Genomic DNA, 19,557 nt, shown 5'->3' on the forward strand with positions numbered 1-19,557 from the left:
AGGGAGGAGCAGCTGGCTGCTACATCTGGGGTCTCCTCTCAGGGTGCTCCTGGTGTGGACGGTAATTCCAAAGTCCCTCTGCCAGTGACACCAGTGATGCCAGTGCCTGCCTCCATCACTCTCGATGACAGAGGGGGTCCCTGTACCTGTGCAGGAGGCCCTCAGTGTGCCAGGGCCCTCCAGGCCTCAGGCAGCCAGAGGACGGCCGCCAATGTCATCCCAAGCCATGGAGCAGCAAGGTCAGCAGCCTGTCTCCACCTCAGCTGACAGAGCAGGGGGAGCACCACGTAGGAGCACCCGGAAAAGATTTAAGAAGAGCACCTAGATTCACTGAGGGGTTCACGGGTGAATGTACATTCCAGATGGATAGGGTTGTGTTTGGTGTCACACGGAATGAAGAAATGATGTTCTCTCACTATGTCTCCTTCCTCTTGTTGATGCCCCTTGGGACCTCATTTAAACCCTTCCTCCAAGGGGCTGGAAGTCAGGGATCAAGCCCTGAGTTCACAAAGCTTCGGCCTTGCCAGTGTGCGATGTGTACCTGGGCGCTGTAGTGTAGAAGGAAAGAGGTGACAACAGGGCTGCTTAAAGCTCAGGCTTTATTGCTGTGGTTCCAGAAGATGGTAAGGCTCAAAGGAAACGTGAATGTATCAGGGTGTCTCGTGTCTCCCTTGTGTGTATCTCATGGAGGCTTTCCTGCTGTGCCTGAGGTCCTTCATCTGGCACTGCCTGAGCAGCATCCTCCTCCACATCCTCATCATCAGAGGAGACATCACACTCAATGATATCCTCACGAGTCAACACCTCACCCCTCTGTAATGCCAGATTGTGCAGTGCACAGCAAACCACCACGATATGCGAGACCCTCACCGGGACATACTGAAGGGCTCCACAGGAACAATCTAAGTGCCTGAATCTCATCTTCAGGAGACCAATGGCCTCTTTGATGGTCGCTCGGGTTGACCCGTGGCAGGTGCTGTACCTCTCCTCTGCATTCTTGTGTGGGTTCCTCACAGGCGTCAGTACTCATGCTCTCACTGGGTCGCCCTTGACTCCAAGGATCCATCTCAGAAAGCGCATGGGGCCACGGAAAGGTTCTGGTCCCTGAGACTGCCTTGGTATGCAGGCGTTGTGGCTGCTTCCCAGGATTTGTGCACACACCTGTAGGATCCATTTGTGATGGTCACAGACCAGTTACACACTGAGCAAGTGGAAACCCTTCCTGTTGAAGGCTGCTGGCTGGTCTGCGGGAGCCTTGATGGTCACATGGGTGCAGTCAATGACACCCTACACCTGGGGCAATCCAGCGATGGCCCCGAATCATCTAGCCCTCTCAGCTTGACTGTTTGGATCAATGTGCACATAGTCACCGGCCCTCCTGAACAGGACATTGGTGACCTCCTTGATGCACTGATTCACTACAGACTGTGAGATTCCACACATATCTCCAGTGGATCCCCCCAATGATCTGGTGGTGTAGAAGTTCAGTGGCACGGTGACCTTCATTGACACTGGCATCAGGTGCCCACCAAGTCCCATCATGGCAGAGAGATCAGTGACAACCTCCGTGGAGAGGCGCAGTCTGTGGAGACACTGTCACTCGGACATCTGCAGGTAGTTGAACCTCGGCTGACGTGCTCCTCTGCCTCCTTCTCCAGCCTCCTGTTCGAGGCTGGCCCTCCTGTGGGCCCCCATGCTGCTGTGGTGTCCCTGCTGGTGCCTGCGCCTCCCTCCCTCCCTCTCTACTCCTCCTCCTCTTCAATGGGAGCCTCGAATCCAGGGTGAATGAGGCCCATGACAGGTTGCCCCTCCCTGAGTGCAAGGCCTTTACAGTAAACAACACCCAGCCACATTTCCCTCATTTGTCATCCTCAATGAGGTGGCACTGCACCAATGACACCCTGGTGTTGTTCCCTCTGCAGAGCTGGCACATTGGCCCCCACTCCTGACAGTGTTTCCCGATGCCCTTTCCCCCTCCACCCTTGCTGCCAAGTTACGCTGCCTCACCTGATAGCTTCCCAGTGAAGCCAACACTCAGCTGCCACCTCCCAGTCACCTCCTTTAACCAGGCGAGGCTCTGAAGCCCCGTGGTTCCCGTGCACTATTAGTTCAATTGGACCCAGTGAATAAAACTGCTGACAATTGGACTCATAAATACTTTAAATGCCTTCTTGCCGTGTGGATGTGCGAAGTATGCCCTCCATGTCAGCCGCCGACAGAAAAATCCGGTCCGACGTCTTTCATCCCTATTTTATACACCCCCCCTCCTCCTCCCCGGCCTCCATTCCCGTCTCCAACTGTCCCTTAAAATTCTGGCCCATGTCTCTAAGACTAATGGGAGTGAAACTACATCTGCTCCTTAGACTGAACAGGGAGAGTTGCTCTCTCTGTGTTTAAAGTGAATGAATCTGCTCTTTGCCTTGTCTTACTGGAACGTTCACTGTCTGGAAATGTCTGTTTGAAAATGTTTTCCTGTTATATTAATGGAGCAGAGGAGCAGATGTGAGTTGCTGTTCAACAGAGAGGTTTGGAAGTGGGTGAAGGGGTGGAGTGACGGTATGAGTGAGAGGTGCAGTGAGTTGGCCATTCTCAACAGAGTGTCAGGAATGAAGGTCAGAGGAACAGACCAGGCTGGAAACACAGAAAGAGTGAGGAGAAGCTGGTGTGAAGAACAGAGATTAAACAACAGGCATGTTCAGTTGGTTTGGTTCAGGTGTTTAGAATACCCGGAATCTGGGTTCACTTCCCTTCCAACTCAAGCAACTGTACCAACTTTATGTTCATAAAACCACAGACTGATACACAAAGAAGGAGACCATTTGGTACGTTGTGTCAGTGCTGTCTCTTTGGTTGTGCTATCCAATTAGTCCGACTGCTCAGCTTTTTCCTGTAATCTGTATATTTTCCTTCCAGTATTTATCCCTATTGCTTTTCAAAGTTAATACTGAATCTGCTTTCAAGTCCTGATCTGGCAGTGCATTCCAGATCACAACACATCACCGTATAAAAAATCATTCCTTATTTCGCCTCTGGTTCTTTTCTCAATCACCTGAAAAATAAATCCTCGGGTTACTGACCCTTTTGCCACTGGAAACAATTTCTCCTTATTTAACTTATTGAAAACCTTCTTGATGATGTCACATACTAGACTGCCAGTAAAACGGAACCCATGGAATAAAAGGGACAATGACAGCATGGATATGAAGTTTACAGACTGAAAGGAACATAGGAGCAGGAGCAGGCCATTCAGCCCATCGAGCCGACCCCGCCATTCAATATGATGATGGCTGATCGTCCACTTCAATGCCTTTTTCCCACACTATCTCTATATGCCCTATGTCATTTGTATTTAGAAATCTGTCAATCTCTGCTTTAAACATACTCAATGACTGAGCTTCCACAGCCCTCTGGGGTAGAGAATTCCAAAGATTCACAACCCTCTGAGTAAAGAAATTTATCCTCATATCTGTCCGAAGTGGCTTTCCCCTTGTGTTGAAATTGTGTCCCCTGGTTCTCGATTCCTCAACCAGAGGAAATAGCTTCATCTACCCTGTCTATCCCTTTAAATACTTTGTAAGTTTCACTGAGATCACCTCTCATTCTTCAAAACTCTAGAGAATACAGGCCCAGTTTCCCCAATCTCTCTTCATAGGACAGTCCCGCCACCCCGGGAACAAGTCTGGTGAATCTTCGTTGTACTCCCTCTATGGCAATGATATTCTTCCTAAGGTAAGGGGACCAAAACTGCACACAGTATTCCAAAGTGCAGTCCAACCAAGCGTATATACAATTGAAGCAAGACTTCACTACTCCTGTACTCAAATCCTCTTGCGATAGAGTCTAACATGTCATTCGCCTTCCTAATTGCTTGCTGCACCTGCATGTTAGCTTTCAGTCACTTACTGACAAGGACACCCAGGCCCCTTTGTCCATCTACACTTTCTAATCTCTTACCATTTAAGAAATAATCTGCACATCTGTTTCTCCGACCAAAGTGGACATCCTCACATCTTTGCACATTATATTCCATGTGCCACTTTCTTGTCCACTCACTAAGTTTGTCCAAATCCCCTTGAAGCCGCTTTGCATCTTCCTCACAACACACATTCCCACCTCGTTTTGTGTCATCTGCGAACTTGGAAATACTACATTTGGTCCCCACATCCGAATCATTGATATATATTGTGAAAAGCTGGGTCACAGTGTGGTGGTGAACAGTTGTATTTCTGTCTGGAGGAAGGTTCACAGTGGGATTCCCCATGTTTCCTCATAACTTCAGTTATGTGCAGAAACTGGAAAAGCTGGGGTTGTTCTCCTTGGAGCAGAGCAAGTTCAGAACAACTTTGACAGTGTTAGAATCAAGGAATCAAATGGTTACAGTACAGAAGGAGACCATTCAGTCCATCATGTCCATGACAGCTCTTTGCAAGAGCAAATCAGCTAATTCCACTCCTCTGCCCTTTCATTGTCACCCTGCAAATTTTCTCTATTCAGGTGTTTATCCAATTCCCTTTTGAAAACCACGATTGAATCTGCCTCCAGCACACTCTCAGGCAGTGTATTCAAGATCAGAACCACTCGCTCTGTCCCACACCCCTGGTACCATCGCAGAAAATCTCTTCTGTTCATTTCATCCCTCATAAAAAATTGAAATGAAATGTTTATTAGGAAATGCACAACATAAAAAGGAGAGAGAAATAAATGCTGAGTAAAATGGAAGTCAATGTTTGGAAGGCAAAGACAGCAAAAGATGTAACTTTTATTCTGGATGAGTGAGAGGAATATATCACACTTTGGGTCTTTTGTAAGAGGATTTACTGATAAACCTGGGAATTGAGAGGAAGCTGCTTCATGGCTTACAGAACAAATTCAGCCCCTGGGATGGAGCCAACAGCTGCACCGTCCAATAGCAGACAGGACGGGGACACTGTCTCAGGCCTGGTGAGCTCAGTTGATGAAAGCATGAAACTCTGAATCTCAAGTTTTTGAGTTTGATCCCACGGTGGGTGTCTTTTATTTCCTTTTTAGGCTGATTTTACAGGCATTCTCCATCTTTGAATTCCTCGGCAGAGAGTTCAAGGAGTGTTTGAAATGAGATTCAACAGCAGTATGAGAAAGTCTCTCCTTGATTCAGGACTCTTACCTCTCTGCAGCATCTCACTGCTGAAGATTGAACTTTGTCTCATTTCATTCTCAGCTCAGGGTCAGTGTGGATCAGTGAGACTTCTGGCTGTCTCCCACTTCACAATCCATCAGTGCTGAGAAATCAATGGGGAATATTAATCACATGTTGTAATGTTTTATAAATACTTGAATGTATTTCACACTGTGTCCAACAGTGTGAATCTCCCCTGATATATCAGCTCACCAATACTTCAACAGAACATTCACATAATGTGAGCTCTGAGATCTGTTCGGATCCCATTCCCACGACCTGTAAAGTGGGATTGTGCTGGATCGCTCTTTTTCAGCTGGCACAGACACGATTGCTAAATGGTCTCATTCTGTGCCATAAATTTTCTCCATTTTCTTTGTTCTGTGAATTGAGTTGTGATTGGGAGGGACAATTCCACCAGGGTTATATTTTCTACCAAAACAATGACACAAGGTCTACTTCTCTTTTTTATTCATTCATTCATGCGATGTGGGCGTTGCTGGCTAGGCCAGCATTTACTGCCCATCCTTAATTGCCCTTGAAAAGGTGGTGGTGAGCTGCCTTCTTGAACCACTGCGGTCTATGTGGAGTAGGTACACCCACAGTGCTGTGAGGAAGGGAGTTCCAGGATTTTGACCCAGCGACAGTGAAGGAACGGCGATATAGTTCCAAGTCAGGATGGTGTGTGGCTTGGAGGGGAACTTGCAGGTGGTGGTATCCCGTGCATTTGCTGCCCTTCCAGGTGGTAAAGTTCGCTGGTTTGGAAGGTGCTGTCGAAGGAGTCTTGGTGCATTGCTGCAGTGCATCTTGGAGACCGGACACACGACTGCCACTGTGCATGGATGGTGGAGGGAGTGAATGTTTGTTGATGGGGTGCCAATCATGCGGGCTGCTTTATACTGGATCATGTTGAGATTCTTGAGTTGGAATTGCACCCATCCAGGCAAGTGGAGAGTATTCCATCACATTCTTGACTTGTGCATTGTGGATGGTGGACAGGATTTGGGGAGTCAAGAGTCATGGATGATTGAGAGGAATATATCACACTTTGGGGCTTTTGTAAGAGGATTTAATGATAAACCTGGGATTTGAGAGGAAGCTGCTTCATGGTTTACAGAACAAATTCAGCCCCTGGGGTGGAGCCAACAGCTGCACTGTAATTACTCACCTCAGGATTCCAAGCCTCTGATCTGCTCTTGTTGCCACGTTATTTGTATGGCTACCCATGGTAACCTCCATGAAGTTGATAGCGGGGGATTCAGTGATTGTAATGTTTTTGAATGTCAAGGGGAGATGGTTAGATTCTCTCTTGTTGGAGATTGTCATTGCCTGGCACTTCTGTTTTGCGAATGTTACTTGCCACTTATCAGCCCAAGCCTGTGCGACTGAAATAGCTCAGTTGGGAGTGTGTTAGACTGAAGATCCCTGGTTCAATCTGGGGTTTTGGCAGTTTTCCTTTATTCTGCATCGCCATTTGGTTTTGACTCTCGAATTGCACAATTTACACTGAAATTATTTACCCAACTCTGAAGGTTGGATTAGAATAGAGCGATATCAAGGATGGGAAATATTTACATTGTCTGCTTTAGCTTATTCTCTATCTCCTTGTATCCTTTTCCCCAGTTTTTGACTCTCTCGGGTCAGGGTGATCATTTGTATTGCAGCATTTGTCCCAAACTGAAGCCTTTTCCACATCTCTGGGCGGTCAGACTCGCTCTGTCTGTTTTTGCTGCTCGTGACCATTAACGAGAACAGGCCACGAGTTCAACGTTTCTCAGCAAACGGAAGATAATTGGAAAGAATTCTGTGTTACTCCAGCCCAGTGACAAAGATGCAATGGATGTCACTCAAAATAAGTTCACTCTGACACTTTATGTAAACTTGTTTGCATCTAAAAGTTGGATTTTAAGTGTTACAAATATGTGTCAGATTAATGACTGACCATGTGACAGCGCACATGGGGATCAAATCCACAGCCTTGTTGTTATCAACACTGCGTCCTAACCAACTGAACTAAGCGGCCTACAGACAGAGCCAGGTATGGGTTTGAGCCGCATGCTGGGCGGTTTGTGTTTTATTTCTCACACTGGATGACAGAGCGATTGCACAAACAATGGACACATCACATCCCTGAAACATTGTTCTGATATAAAACAGTGTGAAATAAGAACATGCATGGAAATGGAGCGGAACCAGAAATCAGGACTTTAATCTATTGAAGTTGATCTTGAAATTCAACCATTCACTGAACATTCCAAAAGATCGAACGCTCTTCTGATTTAAAATCCCGGAACTTGAGATGCTGTAAAACATAACTGAGCCGGACGTGATTTGAACACACAATCTTCTAATCTGGAGTCAGACACGCTACCGTTGCACCACAAGCTCACAGATAACGCAAGGAGTTCCATTCCTGACAGATTTACTTCTTGCTTAGATTCAGTGATCGAAATTAATTCAATCCTCATCTGACCTCCGCTCTGTCAAGGCTTGTTACCCGACCTGAACCCGACGGGACCCGCGACCTGTGCCGGGTTCGGGGCGTGTCGGGTCGCTCTTCCGTGCTTTCAGGTTCGGGTCAGGCTGGGTCCGGGTGTGACCCACACATTAAGTCTTAAATTTTGCTCCGCTGGGAAGTTGAGTTTAATAAGTGTCAAAAGTTGAAAAGCCAACCTGAGCTGGGAGTCTGGGACGTCAAGGAGGGAAACTCTGAGTCTGCGCAGTGATCAAGTGAGCATCTCTATGATGTCATTGCACTCATGCTGCAGCTTCCTGTCGATTCGGAATCGGGAGGTAGGGAAAGTGAACATTCCGGTGGTCGGGTAAGGCTCGGGTCGGTTTGGGCATGGGAATAAATGGAGATACTGGGGCCGGGTCGTGCTCGGGTCCAAAGTGGCTCTGTGTGGTTCGGGTCGGGTTTTACTCCTGACCTGAGCAGGCCTTTCCCGCTCTGTCAGTTCAGTGCCTTATTTAAACTATGACTTGGAGTTCTGTTTTACAGGGTCTCGGCTGTTTAAGTGTTTCCCAGACCCACTACTCTGATTAATCAGACATTTTGCTGCTAACTGCTGCTGCTACAATTGAAATGTAAAAAAGAATTTCCAGTGACCTGCAACCAATGGACAAATACATTTCAGAAGGATAAAGCTCATTCACCAATCCACAAATGTGTATTTCTGCTTATATTTATAAACAACTCCTCTCCACTATGAGAACTATACAATCACTCCAGTTATTTGAAAGTTAGTATAAGATGTTCCAGTTCATCAATTTTAAAACTGAAGCAGGTATTTTCCAGAAAACTTCTCTGTTGGAACCTCAGTCTCATTTAGATTGAAAGTGGACAATTAATGTATTCACTTGTTCATTGTGGACAGGTATCTGACTTCGAATAAATCTCATTAACTTTCAATGAGGTGGCAGTATCTCTGTGCTCCCATTTTACACAGTCTGTCCTGTTCATGCACCATGTTTTTATTCTCCTCTCCCATTCTCCACAGGATACAGATTACAAGCATCATCAATCTAGCTGTTGAAAAGCATTGGAAGAATCTGGTCACACAGGTATTGAAACATTCATTATCTGCCATTTTACAAGTTGGCTGCTTTAAACACAGTACAATGTGCAATCATCTTGAAAAGAGATTCTCTTCAATATCCAATCCAAACTGAATTACAAACCTGACAGACAAACACAGGAGAACAAGTGACGAGTGAACACAAACCTCGTGGTGCTCATTTTCAGATTTATTGCAGTCATCTTACAAAACAAGTGAAAGAATATTCCAGTGAAATGATTTGGAAAGTAGGTGTGACTTTTGTTGGTGCCTTTCTTTGCTCTGTTGGTGAAACTTTCTTGCACCTGACTCCTGTTCATGTCTCTCTTTCCTCTATTGAAGGAGGAAGGAGGTATTTGATCAGAAATCAACTGGATTGTGTACCTTTGAGAGGGGATTTCTGCACCATCAGGGCTGGAAACAGGAATGAGTGAAAGATACTGTGTGGAGTTTGATTTTGTACAGAGGGAGAGCATATCTAACAGGGCTGTGAGATATTGGCCTGGAGTTTACAGTCCCAATAGCGGTGAACTCTGAGACTTTCACTGCTATTGAGGGTCTGAACAGCACTGCAACTGCCGGTACATGCACACACTAACACCAGCATCTGGAAGTTGTGGTGGTGAGAAATGTGCTCAGAAGTAGCCTCTGATCATAATCGCACCAGCACACTCTTTAAAGTGACAGGGACCTGTAGTTCAGCAATTTGGGCTCATTGCCCACAATGTATCCTGATTTTTACCTTGGTTGGATTAGAGCCGGTACCAACAGGCTCAGGGCCTGCTCGGGTAGGACTTTTCAGTTGACACAACAGCTCCAATATTCCAGGAAGACACCGGCAGCAGCAGGGGTCAACTTTCAGAGGGAGTTCAGACATTTTAAATGTTGTATTTTGTTTCTTAATTGTATGTAACTTTTTAGCATGGCCTGATCAGAGTTCTTAAATTTACATCTGACTTTTTATTAACAAGATTGAAGTGCTTTTAAAAGATCTCTAAATATATATGACTTTTTATAAAGATTTACCTGGCTTCTTTGGAAAGACTCGAGTAAAATTGAAGTGACTTTTAAAAACTACATCTTATCCTTTAAAATCTGGCTTACATGGAGTTGACATTGGAAGATGGCTTCAGAATAACTTAGACTATCTTTCTAACAGGTACTGCAACAGCTTAAGTCCTACTTTCTGCAAAAGCTGGTGAATTACAAAGAAACAATGTATTGAACATTTTATAAACTGTTGATGCAGATGGGATTCAAATTCATACATGTAAAACAGAAGGAATTAATAATCCATCATCTAAACCTCTCAAACACCTCATCACCCAGCTTTGTGCCAGCAACCCATCACATGTCTTTTTTGCCTCTATGAAAATTTGGGCAGGATGGTCACCTTCAGCTCAGATCCTGACTGTGCAGCCAGATGTGCAATGATGGAAATGTAGCTTCTGTAAGTAAATGAAATGTCCAACACATCAGGTCATGGCCTGTTGGGAATGGAGCGGTGTGAAACATTTCCAGACCATGTCCAACACGTTTCAACTCAGTGTGAAAATCCACCACGGAAAGACTGGAACATACAATCAATTCATCACATCATGATTAACATCACTCAGACACCTGAACCATTAGGTCACTGACGAAGTCATGATGACTTCTAATTTCTCATGAAATGACAACTGAACTAACTGACTGGAAGAATTGCTTTAACTCCACGTGATCAGAGAGGCACAGCCTCAGACCGACTTGGCAGATGAATATTGATTGAATAATTTCTGTTTGAGGAATGTTCCAGCATCATAAACCAGGGGAACGTGCTGACTGATCTGTGTCTTCATCTATTCTGGGCAGTCGGACAGTTCACCCTTCATTCTGCTCTGATTCACTTTCCCAAAGTGGATCTACAGACTCTCAAATCTGGAGACTGGGTTTTCTTATCTTGTTCCTTTTGATTTTTCTTGCTCCTGAATGATAATATATTCTAAACCTCGGATAAACCCTCCCCTTTGCGTTGTGTTATAGTCTTGGTTAAAAAAGACACAAAACGACACAAACACTCTGAAACATACAACACGGTCACACTTTCCTTCAGTGAGATTAATGTTGAGCTGTTTTCCAGGTTAAATGCAACTGCAAACACATTATTCTCAAAGAAATTGTAGGGGATTGAGTTGCCGTTGAAATATTAGCACTGAACATTTGTACGAGCAGGAACAGCCATTTCAAACTCACATCCTTCACAAAGGCACCCACTGAGCTGTTTTCATTTGTGAATGAAATTCATAAGAAAAGTTAAAGTTCACAAGAAAATGGATGTAAATGATTGATAGCTAAACTTTTGAAGCAAGGATATGAATCCAAGATTTTCTGATTATTAGACAAACACTCAAACCAATTAAGCTGCTGAGCCAGATCACAAGTGCTGTGACAACTAAGGGCAGAGGAGGGCACTCTTTATTCTCATCCCACTTCTCCACAGGTCACAACATCTATGTGAACTTTTCCCACATACTGATACAGTCAATCATATATTCTATTTTTCCCAGAATAGAAGACACTGACCAGGTTTCTTTAATGAACAACACAATTATCCATTTATTGTCGAACAAGTTTTAACTACTCATGAAGTAAAGCATAAACACACAGGTGGAAATTTTAAAAGTTCCTTTTTCACCTTGAACAACTTTTAAAGTCCTTTTATTTATCTTCGAGCCACACGCACACACACACAACGGATAGCTGAAAAAATAAAAGGTATTTTTTTTTTAAATTCAACACTCTGTTACAGACAAAAAAAACCTCTTGCGCTGTTTATTTGCTCATTTGTGAAGAAATCATCAGATGAGATATGTTGCTCCAAAACTGGAATACAGTCTAACTTCCGAGTATACGTAGACAGGTCACGAGGGTATTTTGGAACAGTTCTTTTCAGAAGGCATTCAGAATTAATTTTAGCAGGCCCTCTTCAAAGACATGCGACAAGATGAATTAACTCATTGGACTTCTCAGGGTCTTTTAAAGATTTTCTGGAAAACAAACAGGGTTGTGGTCTTCTCTCCTTCCTTGACGATTCTTCAGGCTTACTTTATCAGCTCCCCACTCCAGCAGGTAAAACACACCTGACTGCGACAACCAAAGGTTGTGCGTTTTCTGCTGTCTTAGGTTTGCGCTGCTGCTGCCAAGGTTGTCCATTCAAGGGGCATGACTGACTTCACGAACCACATTTCTCCCGGTTACCAGGGTTTCTGTTCTATATTTAACTTGAATCATGTGACAAACAGTAAACATAGTTGCCAAATTGGTTCTTTTGGTGTCCTCTTGAAAAAGAACTGGTCCTACATTTATTCAGTTTGATTATGACTTCTTCAAAAAATATTTTAACAAAAGAAACAGAATCCCTTCCATAACATCATGTACTTTACCTGAGCTACAGGTTATCGCAAGTCTCTCTGGCTGTGTTTATTTTAGGTGATTTTGTACTCAGGTTCTTATGGAATCCATGTGTTTGCAGATCTTTGTGAGTGAGAGATGTGGTAATATGTTTCAAAGATTTCCCTGTAAATTATTCGTATCTCCATCTTTCCCCGAACTTTGTGCAAACACATTAATATGGGAATCACACACATCAGGCCGTCAAACCTGTCTGCTAAACATTGAAAGATGACAGTGTTTATTGTGACGGGGTTCCATTTATGAAGACACATCTTGATGATTCACACATGCAAAAATTTGTATATTATGTTCATGACATAATGACATAAATAAACATTTCCTTGCACTTGCCATGCTTGGTGAACATTTTCTCTGCTGATGCCCCTTGAATATATTAGAGAACATGGTGACGAGGTTGAGATTAAAGTCTGTAAATATAGGCAGCAAACAGCGTCAGGGACTGCAGTCAACAAGATTTCCGTGACATATTTGTGCTTATATTGGTGGGTGAAATAAGATACCAAACACACAAAATCGTACACTTGAGCTCGCGTAAAAGATTGCTCTGTCTATGGAGATAGCATCAAAGAATGCTCAAGAATTTTGTCCTATGCCAGTGATCGTAACACACTTCAGGGGAACTTAAAAAAAACTGGTAAAATCGGCTTTCACATAACAGATGAAATTTTACACAGAGATGTGTGAAGTGACACAATTTGGAAGGAAGAATGCCATATAAATGAAACGTTACAGTTCTAAACTGGGTGCAGGAGCAGAGAGACAATGTACACCAATGTTAGAAGGATTGAAAAGGTAGCTAAGAGCAATCAGTACACTTGGCTTTATGAATAGAGGCATAGAGTAAAAGCATATAAGTTATGCTAAACCTTTATAAAATACTGGGAATGAATGGCCTCCACCTGTACCTCCACAGAAAGCTTCCATTCCAGTTTTACACACACTCGTCAGGATCACGCTCCACACATGCTGCGCTCCAGGCTCAGACACCCACTTCAGGATCACTCTCCACAGATCCCGCCATTCCAGGTTCGGACACCCACTTCAGGATCACTCTCCATAGATCCCAGCACTATGGGCTCCGTGACCCTCTTCAGAGATCCTAAATCTCCAGACACGGACATCCTTTGAGGACCACTCTCCACAGATTCTTCCCTGCAGGCTCAGACACCCTCTTCAGAATCACTCTCCATGCATCCCGCTACTCCATGCATGGATATCTCCCTCAGGATCAGATCAAAGAATGTTGCTTGTCACTTATCAGCTCAAGCCTGAATGTTGTTCAGGTCTTGCTGCTTGCAGGCACAGACTGCTTCAGTATCTGAGGAGTTATGAATCATCAGCGAACATTTCCACTTCTGACTTATGTTGAAGAGAAAGCCATCAATGAAACAGCTGAGGATGGTTGGGCCTAGGGCACTGCCCTGAGAAACTAGGTATCCAGTCATGAAAGGTGGAGGAGAATTAAATAACGAACCAGATGAGGAGGCTCCAAAAACATCCCTATCCTCAATGTTGGTGGAGCCGAGCACGTCAGTGCAAAAGATGAAGCTGAAGCATTTGAAACCATCTTCAGTCAGAAATTGCTCAGTGGATGATTCATCTTGGCCTCTTGAGATCCCCAGCATATCAGCTTCCAGTTTTCAGCCAATTTGCTTCACTCCACATAATGGCAAGAAACAGCTGAAGGCACTCGATACAGCAAAGACTGTGGGCCCGAACAACATTCCAGCTGTCGTGTAAATCTGAGTTCTTTTTGCCTTCAGTCTGGTTCAGTAAATATACCGAGTCGGATGTGTAGGTAAAATCAATTTCTTAATTTGCGCATTTAGCCTGCTGACTTACTCTAATGCAACGACACTGACTCCACCCAGAGTCTGTCTGGTCCACTGGAGTACGTGAAGTTTTTTGATACAGGTACAACTGTTTATACATTAAGATTCATGCTACACCCCCTTGTTTAACCAATCAGTGCGATACAATTCGACTTCACCCACGTGGTGACATGCAGTACATCTGTTACTGAGGTTACAATACACTCCATTTTCAATACATACTTGTTACTAATAAAATATTGTTTGGTACCAGCAAGATAAAACAAAGCGGACAAGCAAGCTAATTAGCAAGAGCATAGGAATCATCAATAATCATTCTAGTCTCACTCCCTACATGGATCATGAGTCTGTCTCTACCTTGTGACAAGTAATTGCGGCGCATCCTGCTATCTCTGTTAGGTGTACATTCCTGAGTGTTTCGTGCAGTCTGCAGTTACATCAAGTAGTGGCAGTTCATGAAGATAAGAGGGGCCTAGCACTCCTTATCACTCACACAGGGATGGACATCATTTGATTCACAGGAGTCCATTTGTTCCAAACCACAGGGAGTCACACAATCAGGCCATAAAGAACAGATGTCTTTGCAATTACCAGTGTCGGCTAGTCTTTACAGTCTCACACGCTCTGCCTTTACTTTTAACTATTTCATTGTGGTTTCTGCCACTTAAAATCAAAGCTCAGCAAAGCTACTATTACTAACTTGGCTATATTTCCCATTAAGCATAGTGCCATGCCTTTCTGCTCATTTCCACACTAGTACTGAAGACTTGTGCTCCAGAACTAGCTGCGCCCTCAGCCAAGCTGTTCCATTAGAGCTACAACACGGGCATCTACTTGACAATGTGGAAAATTGCCCAAGTGTGCCCTCTCCGTAAAAAAAATGCAGGACAAATCCAATCTGACCAATTGCCGCCCCATCAGTCTACTGTCAATCATCAGCAAAGTGATGGAAGATGTCACCAACAGTGCCATCAAGCACCACACACTTAGCAATAATCTGATCATCGATGCTCAATTTAGTTTCTGCCAGGGTCTCTCAGCTCCAGGAAATAATTTGCCAGATAGAGTAGAATGTGGGAAAATGTGAGGTTATCCACTTTGGTCGGAAGAATAGAAAAGGAAAATATTAATTAAATTGTGAGAGATTACAGAATGCTGCGGTGTAGAAGGATCTGGGTGTCCTCGTACATGAATCACAAAAAGTTACCATGCAGGTACAGCAAATAATTAGGAAGGCAAATGGAATGTTACCCTTTATTGCAAGGGGGATGGAGTATAAAAGTAGAGAAGTCTTGCTACAAATGGTCATGGTGCTGGTGAAACCACACCTAGAGTACTGTGTACAGTTTTGGTCTCCTTATTTAAGGAGGGATATACTTGCATTGGAGGCAGTTCAGAGAAGGTTCATTGGATTGATTCCTGTGATGAAGGTGTTGTCTTATGAGGAAAGTTGAGCAGGTTGGACCCATACTCATTGTAGTTGATAAACATGAAAGGAGAACGTATTGAGACATATCAGATTCTGAGGGGGCTTGACAGGGTAGATGCTAAGAGGATGTTTCCTCTCATGGTGGAATCTAGAACTGGGAGACACAGTTTCAGATTTAGGGGTTTTTCATTTAAGAAGGAATTTCTTCTCTCAGAGGGTCATTAATCTTTGGCATTCTCTACCGCAGAGAGCAGTGGAGGCTGGGTCATTGAATGTCTTCAAGATTTTTATCTACAAGAGAGCCAAGGGTTATGTGGGCAGGCAAGAAAGTGGGGTTGAGGTTATGATCAGGTCAGCCATGATCCTATTGAATGGCGGAGCATGCTCGAGGGGCCAAATGGCCGACTCCTGCTACTAGTTCTTCTGTTCATATGATCTCATTGCAGCTTGGTCCAAACAGAGATGAAAGAGTGGAATTCCAGAGGAGAGGTGAGAGTGATTGCCCTTGAGTGAGTGTGGCATCAAGGTTCCCTAGCTAAATTGAAGTCAATGGGAATCAGGGGGAAAACTCTCCACTTGTTGAAGTCATGCCTCGCACAAAGCAAGATGTTGTGGTTAGTGGAGGCCAATCATCTCAGCCCAGGACATTGCCTCAGGAGTTTCTCAAAATAGTGTCCCAGACCCAAACATCCTCAGCTGTTTTATTGACGACTTTCTCTTCAACATAAGTCAGAAGTGGGAATGTTAGATGTTGACTCACAACTCTTCAAATACTGAAGCAGTCTGTGCCTGCAAGCAGCAAGACCTGAACAACATTCAGGCTTGAGCTGATAAGATGACAAGCAACCTTCTGGCCACACAAGTGCCAAGCAGTGAACATCTCCAATGAGAGAAAAAGAAAATCTACCTTTTGATATTCAGAAGCATTATCATCGTTAATTTCCCCACCATCAACATCTTGACCAGAAACGTAACTGGACCAGTCACATCTATGCTGTGGCTACAAGCGCAGGTCAGAGATTACGAATTCTGCAGCAAGTATCTCACCTCCTGACACCCCAAATCCTGTCCACCATCTACAAGGCACAAGTCAGGAGTGGGATGGAATACATCCCACTCAACAACACTCAAGAAGCACAACACCATCCAGGACAAAGCAGGCCACTTGATCCGCACCTAACCCGCCACCTGAAACATTCAATCCCTCCACAACCAGTCAACAGTGGCTGCAGTGTGTACCATCTCCATATGCACTGCAGCAACTCGCCAAGTATCCTTCAACAGCACCTTCCAAACTCGTGACCACTACCACCTCGAAGGACAAGGGCAGCAGATGCATGGGAACTCACTACCTGCAGGTTCCCCTCCAAGTCACTCACCATCCTGACTTGGAACAATATAGCCATTTCTTCACTGTTCTTGGGTCACAATCCTGGAACTCCCTCCCCAATAGCACTGTGGGTGTTCCTGCACCATATGGACTGCATCAGTTCAAGAAGGCAGCTCTCCACCACCTTCTCAACGGCAATAGGAATGGGTAATAAATGCTAGCCTTAACTGCGATACTCACACCCAAGAATGAATAAAAACCAAATCACTCTCCACAGATTCCCCACAATCTGGGCTTGGACATTTACTTCAGGAGCACAGAGCTTTATATCACTGCAACATGAGTTCCAATCTTCAGATTCTGTTCACTTTTCACATTATTTTCTCCCAGTCCACTGGCGTTTACTAATTCAGTATTCGGGTCTCTGCTCCTCCGCAGTTTCTAACATCTCACCTCTTACAAAAAAACACTCTGATCTATCGTCGGTAGTAGATGACCCCTCATTTTAAACTCCATCTGCCAAAGCATTGCTCACTCACTTAATCTATCAAGAAGATTTGAAAATAAATTTCTTGCCAAAGGATAATTTTCTGCATCTGCTCCCTCGCCATTTGCTTTTCCCATTTGTCTTTCACTTGGTGTAAATCCAGAGACAGTAAAGATGGAAGGAAGGAGGGGAGGAAAAATCCTGCTCCGTTTCGTGATCCCTATTTGATCTTCATTCCAGTGCAGTTTGGGTGAAGAATTCCAATTGTCTGTCTCAATTTTAATCAAATACAACCAATTCTGGAATCACTGTCAGGACAGAAACAAGAACAGGCTTTGAGGCCGACTATGCACATAAATAATACACTGAACAGTTCATAAATTAGCGACAAGGATGGGATTCGAACCCACGTGTGCAGAACACAACGGATTAGCAGTCCATCGCCTTAACCTCTCGGCCACCTTATCAGTTGTCGAAGTAGAGTTGTCACCTTCAGCACAGCTTCTGGCTGTGCAGCCAGCTGTGTCATGATGGAAATATATCTTCTGTCAGTAAATGAAGTTGGGAATGGAGCGGTGTGCAACATTTCCAGACCATGTCCAACACGTTTCTACTCAGTGTGAAAACCCACCACTGAAAGACTGGAACATACAATCATTTGATCACATCATGATTAACATCACTCAGACACCTGAACCATTAGGTCACTGACGAAGTCATGATGACCGACTTTCTCATGAAATGACAACTGTACTAACTGACTGGAAGAATTGCTTTAACTCCACATGATCAGCGAGGCACAGCCTCAGGCCTACTTGTTGGGTGGTGTAAACAGATATCACTGCTTCTGATCTTCACCAGAACAGAGAGTGAGATGTAACATTGATCATCAAACAGACTGTGAGAGAATACAACAGAATAAAACACATGTGGAGACACTGTGGAATAACAAATACATTTGATTGGAACGTTGAAATTTTGATTGGAATGGATAAAACAGCAGAAACAGCAGATTAAATTGGGATTCTTATCATTATATTGATCTGGGGCAGAAAAGAGAAACTGATGGAAAGAAGAGAAGAAGGAAGAAAAGAAAGGATAGAACTGTTCATTTTTTTCAGTTTTTTCACTCGCCCATCAAAGCTGACAAAAAAAGTTGCAAATAACAGAGAATTTCACCGAAAAGGGAGATTAAGTTTTGCTGAAACCTTGGATTGAATGATGCCCCAACAGATCACCTGTTTAACTGTCTCCTCACTGGGGGATTTCAATCAGTGAGTAATATTATTCTCTACTTTTTTTGTTAATTGGTCTCAGAACTGTCACTTGGAATTAATATCTGTGTCCCGAATCCTGAATAATAAAATTGTGAGTTTCTCGATATTTTCTGGACACAGTTCCTGCTGAAAGAACTGACAACTCTTTTCTAATTTACACAATACTCTATGCACACTCATCAAGCCTGCTCAGTTAGCATCCTTGGTGCTGCTCTCTCTTCTCCCAAACTTCATCTCATGTGCCTGTTACATCATCACTCTGACAGTGGGAGGGGTTGATCCCACTATCTTCAGCATTAACCCTTTACAACCTGATACCACACTGTCTGTCCAAAAAAAATGGGTGGAGGGAACTTCCTTCATTTATCAATGCACCAACAGCAGCACAGTGGCGCAATGGTTAGCACCGCAGCCTCACAGCTCCAGCGACCAGGATTCAGTTCTAGGTACTGCCTGTGTGGAGTTTGCAAGTTCTCCCTGTGTCTGTGTGGGTTTCCGCCGGGTGCTCTGGTTTCCTCCCACCTCCAAAAGACTTGCAGGTTGATAGGTAAATTGGCCATTGTAAATTGTCCCTAGTGTCGGTACATGGTTGGAGAATGGTGGGGATGTGGTAGAGAATATGGGATTAATGTAGGATTAGTATAAATGGGTGGTTGCTGGTTGGCACAGACTCGGTGAGCCGAAGGGCCTGTTTCAGTGCTGTATCTCCAAATAAGAAAAGTAAAATAAAAGCTACCAGTCGGAAATCAACTCAAACCCATTAGAGAGAAAGAGGGAGACTGTCAGAGAACTTCCTGCATCCAGTCCTGACCCTGTCACACTCCGTAGCTTCTCACCCAGACCCCACTCTCATCAAAACTGAACATTGTTACCGAGACCCTTCAAATAATGTTTAGAAAAGGTAGAAAAATTCAAACTTCATCACAGCCAGATTGAATTGACCAAAGTTTAATATCTTCTCGTCGTCACTCGGTAACCACATGAGACAGTCCTTAAATCAGTAGCACAAATTATCAGCTGTAAGAATGTTTGTCATT

The 19,557-nt window shown here is 44.1% G+C and overlaps 1 non-coding gene across 1 annotated transcript; it reads right to left on the bottom strand.

The window, feature by feature from the left end:
* Positions 1–17,628: 17,628 nt before the first annotated feature.
* On the bottom strand, positions 17,629–17,710 carry trnas-gcu (transfer RNA serine (anticodon GCU)). Its single transcript has one exon. It is a non-coding gene; the product is annotated as a tRNA-Ser (tRNA).
* Between the last annotated feature and the right edge of the window lie 1,847 nt (positions 17,711–19,557).

Source organism: Heterodontus francisci, unplaced genomic scaffold, assembly GCF_036365525.1.
Source record: "Heterodontus francisci isolate sHetFra1 unplaced genomic scaffold, sHetFra1.hap1 HAP1_SCAFFOLD_222, whole genome shotgun sequence".
In the NCBI taxonomy this organism is placed as follows: domain Eukaryota; kingdom Metazoa; phylum Chordata; class Chondrichthyes; order Heterodontiformes; family Heterodontidae; genus Heterodontus; species Heterodontus francisci.